General features: G+C 38.4%; 1 pseudogene; it reads right to left on the reverse strand.

Annotated features, from left to right (window-relative positions):
• Nucleotides 1–802: 802 nt before the first annotated feature.
• Nucleotides 803–2531, reverse strand: LOC102872034 (annotated as a pseudogene).
• Nucleotides 2532–5075: the final 2544 nt, after the last annotated feature.

Here is a 5075-nt window from a genome sequence, read left to right on the forward strand (position 1 = left end):
AATATCTCAGTCACAAAAGGACAAATATTGCATGGTGCCAGTGCTGTAAAATGGGACTGATATCAGGGTGGGGGTAAGACTGAGAAAAACTGGACAAATTGTGTATACTGCAATGAAACAAATGAGGGACTGAATAATTTAAAAGCGATGTATGATAGGGTATTATGGTATCACAAGAGTCCACAATTAAGGTTGCATGATGGAATGTACTTGGGGCGGTGAGAGTGGTATGGGGGGATTGTGTACCAGGGAGGGAGTCTTTCTTTTACTTTTGAAAGAGAGGGGCGAACTGGGGGGCAGGAGGAGAGGGCTGAGCCGGTAGAGAAGTGCAGCAATGAATGAATGGAAATCCAAATTCTCTGTAAATGTTCATTAAAATTATTTTTTTTTAAAAAAAGAAGAGCTTGAGGGGATCAGCAGTTTTATGGAAAGGGGAATGAAATTTATTGTATATAGTAAAGGACAAAAGGACAAATATAACTGAGAATATTGACAGTTACTCTAAAGAAGACATTTGAGAAATAGCAGTTGATGACCTTATAAAGGGGATGAGTCATTGAAACACTAAAGAGAGTAAAAAATAAGCACACGCAATACATGTTATCACTAGGATTTCTGTGTGATCCATGGGGTTGATAATACACAACCTCCATGGTGAGTTCCAGTCCCTAAATTTTAAGTGTTGGCAAATGAATCTGGTGTTTCTTAGTCCAAGTCTAGCATCTGGGCAGGCCCCTGAACCTCTTCATCCAGAGGTTAATATGAAAATATCTTCCTACCCTGAAATTATCTTTAAAACTGATCACATTAGTAAATATGAAACTACAACATTGTCCCAATCAGAACTTTTTGAGAAGGCACTGAAAAGTTTCACGTTTTCTGAGTTCTGGTGGTCAAAGGAAGACATATTTAAAAACTCCTGCTTTAAACCAGTTGGCTCCTTTTTTTCAAATGCCTTTCTCTCCAACCCCAGGTGAATAGTAGCATCTGTAAAGCTTTATCTTTCAGGGAGGTCTTGTGGCCTAGTGGCAAGAAGCTGCACTGCAATCTCAGAGGTGTGAGGTTCAAATCCACCAGATGTTCTGCTGGAGAAGGAGGGACAGTGACTCCTCCTGTACCAGTCAGATCGAATTTCAGGGTACACACACACACACACACACACATATTGAAAAAAATAAATAAATAAACCCAATTAAATCTTTCTCTTTCAAAGTTCTTTTTCTGCTCTTTTAAACAGAGACCAGTCTTTACGGAGTTCCTTTCCTTCCAGTAAATAGCAATGTCGTAGTAGAGAAGTGGTGTCATCGTCACATGCAGTAGCAAGCTGCTGCTGTAAAAGTTGATGCTGAGTTTTAATCATTTCTTTACACTGTGGAATTGCTAACTCAAGTTTTTCCATTTCTTGTTCATGGTCTTGTTGTGAAATTACATCTTCACCATTATAACGTAAGTGTACCTTTTACCTTGGTTATCAAATTTTCCTGTATGACTTTTCAAATGTCTCCTCTGTTTTCTGAAAATGCTGTTCATAAGCTTCTTTTCTTACAGTTTCACAGAAAAGGTCCCATATACTTTCACGGTTCAGTTCTCCAGCATCTTCTTCAACATTAGCAATAGTAGTTCCTGTGCTATCATCAGCTCTTTCTCTAGGTTTCTGCTTTTGGGGAGAAAGAAGAGAGATCATTTCATTTTTCATTTGCTGAAGAGCCTTCTTAAGTTCCCCATTTTCCATTAGGATTTGTTTCTGATGATATTCATAATCATTCAAGGGAATTTTATACATTTCCTCCTCATTCCTGGCTTCATTTTAGCAGTTCTCCAGGTGCCTCTCTTTCCATCAGCTTTTCTCCTACAATTTAAAACATTTATAGCTATTTTTTATCATTCTTGTTCACAACAAGTTGATGTTGATGATCCTTTAATTTGTTATATTCATGTTCTTTTCTCTTCATATCATGATTATACCGAGTAGCGTGACTTGCAATAATATTTTGTAATTCTCATTTTTAACTAACTGGTGTAAATTTCTGTTCTTGCATTTTACCTGTCTCTTTCCTGAAGTTCAGTCATTAATCTCCTAGAAATTTCCATCTGTTCTTTAAACTTTGCATATCACTTAACATTTTCAGATTCTTTGTTTCCACATTCTCCTGAGCTAGAAGATAGTACAAGTAGTTCATTCATATAATTTAAAACTGCAACAATATTTAATTCTCTATTTGCCTCTTTAACTTTGGATTCTTCATGTAATGAAGAAAAACCAAAAGAAGTCAATTCCTGATCAAGATATGAAATATTTTGCTCAATATTCTCTTCTGTGCAGAAGGCACTGAAAAAAAAAACAAACCAACCTGAGAACATTTTTAAATAAAGGTATTGAAGAACTTAGCATATAATGTGAGTATAAACTTGATGGAGACATCTTTGTTTCTGAGATATATTGAGAAATATGTTTGCTTTCTGAAGACAGACCTGGATCTGTAACAGTCATCCAATCTCCCATAGCAATTGCCAATCAGGATACCTGAGGAACTAGTTCAGCAGTGAAGCATTTAGTAGTGGCTGCTGTCACTCATGTATGTAGCCATTTCCTTCACTGCTCTCTAAAATGTGAATCTTTTCAGTGTCTTCTCAGGAAGTTCTGATTGAGACAATTTTCAAGTCCACTCAAGGCCACACAAAGAAGCCTCACAGTGTGTCTAATGGGGCTTCAGTTTGCACATCTAAACTTATCAAATCTCTTCCTGCTTCTCCTACTACTTCAGACTTTTGCCAGACACATTCCTGTGTATCTGAACAGAGTTCAAGCAATGCACTGACTATAGCTTTTGAAGAAACTAAACCACATCAAGCTGGAAGAGAATGTCGAACTCAGGCATGGAACATGACATCCTGACCTGGATCTCTGAAAGGTTGCTACGGTAAATGCTCCTTTGTTCTACACAAAGTCTCACATGGAAGATGATTTACCATAAACATGCGGTCTAGACTTTTCTTCTCTCATATGTTCATACATAGGCTTCACAGTCAACACTCTTGGCACCAGTAGCCAGGAAATTAAAAGGCGCATTGTCATGGGAAAGTCCGCTGTTAGGGACCTCTCCAAAGAACTGAAGAGCAATGGTGTCTCTCTGGAGACTAAGGTGTGTCTCACACAGGCCATGATCACTTGTTATGCATCAGAGAGTTGGACAGTGACTGAGGATAGAAGGAGTATTGATGCCTTTGAGTTGTGGTGCAGGAGAAGAGTATTGAGGGTACCATGAACTGCTAGGAAAACAAACAGACTCATCCTGGAAAGGGTTAAACCAGCCAGCTCCTTGAAGGCAAGGATTCTGAGGCTCCGTCTAACACACTTTGGACATAGGGTTGCTATGATTCGCAAGCGACTCGACAGCACATACCAACAACATATGTTCATAAACTTTAATATCTAAGCTGGAACAGAGGGTGTCATGAAAATGTCAGTCATCTTTAATAATTTAAGAAAACTGGTATGAGTGGTTTTCTTGGACTAGTCTGTCCTCCCCCAAGAGCTAAAATGTTACATATATTTAAAAGGATATAACAGCTTTAGAGTTGTATTTTTTAGTAACAGAAGCATCTGCTTCCATGTATAAAAGAGTGTATAGGTATCTGGGTGAAAATAAAATCACTAAAGTTTTCTCTTATAGGTATTGAAAATAGCACTTTTAGGAAACTGATTACTGTAAATGTTTAATTTTTGTTTCACATATAGTTGGCATTGTGACCCTTACATTAATGTATGCTGTAGATTTTTGAACAAAGCAAGCTTTATATTTATTATGTTTAGTGTTATTTGAAACTACCACTTTCATATGTTTTAAAGAAAGTGAAATTTATGTTTAGTACGTATGGACTGTGGCTCAATGTCAAGAAGACAAAGATTCTCACCACTGGGCCAATTGGCAGCATCAGGATGTATAGCGAAGAGATTGAGATTGTTCACAGCTTCAGTTTGCTCAGCTCCACAGTCAACACTCTTGGCACCAGCAGCCAGGAAATAAAAAAAAACGTATCACGATGGGAAAGTCTGCTGTTAGGGACCTCTCCAAACTACTCAAGAACAACGGTGTCTCTCTGGAGACAAAGGTACTCCTGATACAGGCCATGGTCTTTGCAATTACTTGTTATGCATCAGAGAGTTGGACAATGACTAGGGAGGATAGAAGGAGAATTCCTGCCTTTGAGCTGCGGTGCTGGAGAAGAGTGTTGAATGTAACATGGACTGCGAAGGAAACAAAGAGATTCATCCTGGAGAGGGTTAAACCAGGCTACTCCTTGCAGGCAAGAATTCTGGGGCTTTGCCTGACATACTTTGGACATGTTGTAAGTAGAGACAGGTCCTTGGAGAGGAACATAATGCTTGGTAGTGCGGAGGGACAATGCAGGAGGGGAAGACCCTCTATGAGGTGGAATGATTCAGTGACTGTGGTAATAGGGATGGGTACGTCAGAGGCAATGCGATTGGCACAGGATAGAGCAGGGTTTAGGGCTGTTGTACATAGGGTCACTATGAGTCGCAAACAACTCGACGGCACATAACAACAACAATACATAGATATACATGATTATGTTGAGACTTTAAGATTTAAAATTTTGTATGTCCATAATTGTAGTGTTTCATGCCAATAAGATATTTTAAATGATAAAAAAGAAATATGAAACTAAAGTGCCTTGAAAATATGGACTAGATCTGCTAGAGCAAAAAGCAGAATCAAAAAGGAAGGGAAAAGAAGAAAATCTAAGAATAAAGTGGGACACCATCAAGAGAAATAACATGCGCATCACTGGAATCCCAGAACAGGCAGAAGCAAGTAAAGACACTGAAAAACCTGTGGAAGAATTACTAGAGGAAAACTTCCCAGGCATAATGAAGAATGAGAGAATATATATGCAAGAAGCTAAGCGAACACCATATAGAATAGACCCCAAAAGAAAAACACCAAGGCATATCATAGTTAAATTTGCCAGAACCAAAGATAAGGAGAGAATCCTGAAAGCAGCAAGAGAGAAACAAAGAGTAACCTACGAAGGAGAACAGATAAGATTAA

This window comes from Elephantulus edwardii, unplaced genomic scaffold (assembly GCF_000299155.1).
Source record: "Elephantulus edwardii isolate Elephantulus edwardi_28Jun2011 unplaced genomic scaffold, EleEdw1.0 scaffold02369, whole genome shotgun sequence".
Lineage (NCBI taxonomy): Eukaryota > Metazoa > Chordata > Mammalia > Macroscelidea > Macroscelididae > Elephantulus > Elephantulus edwardii.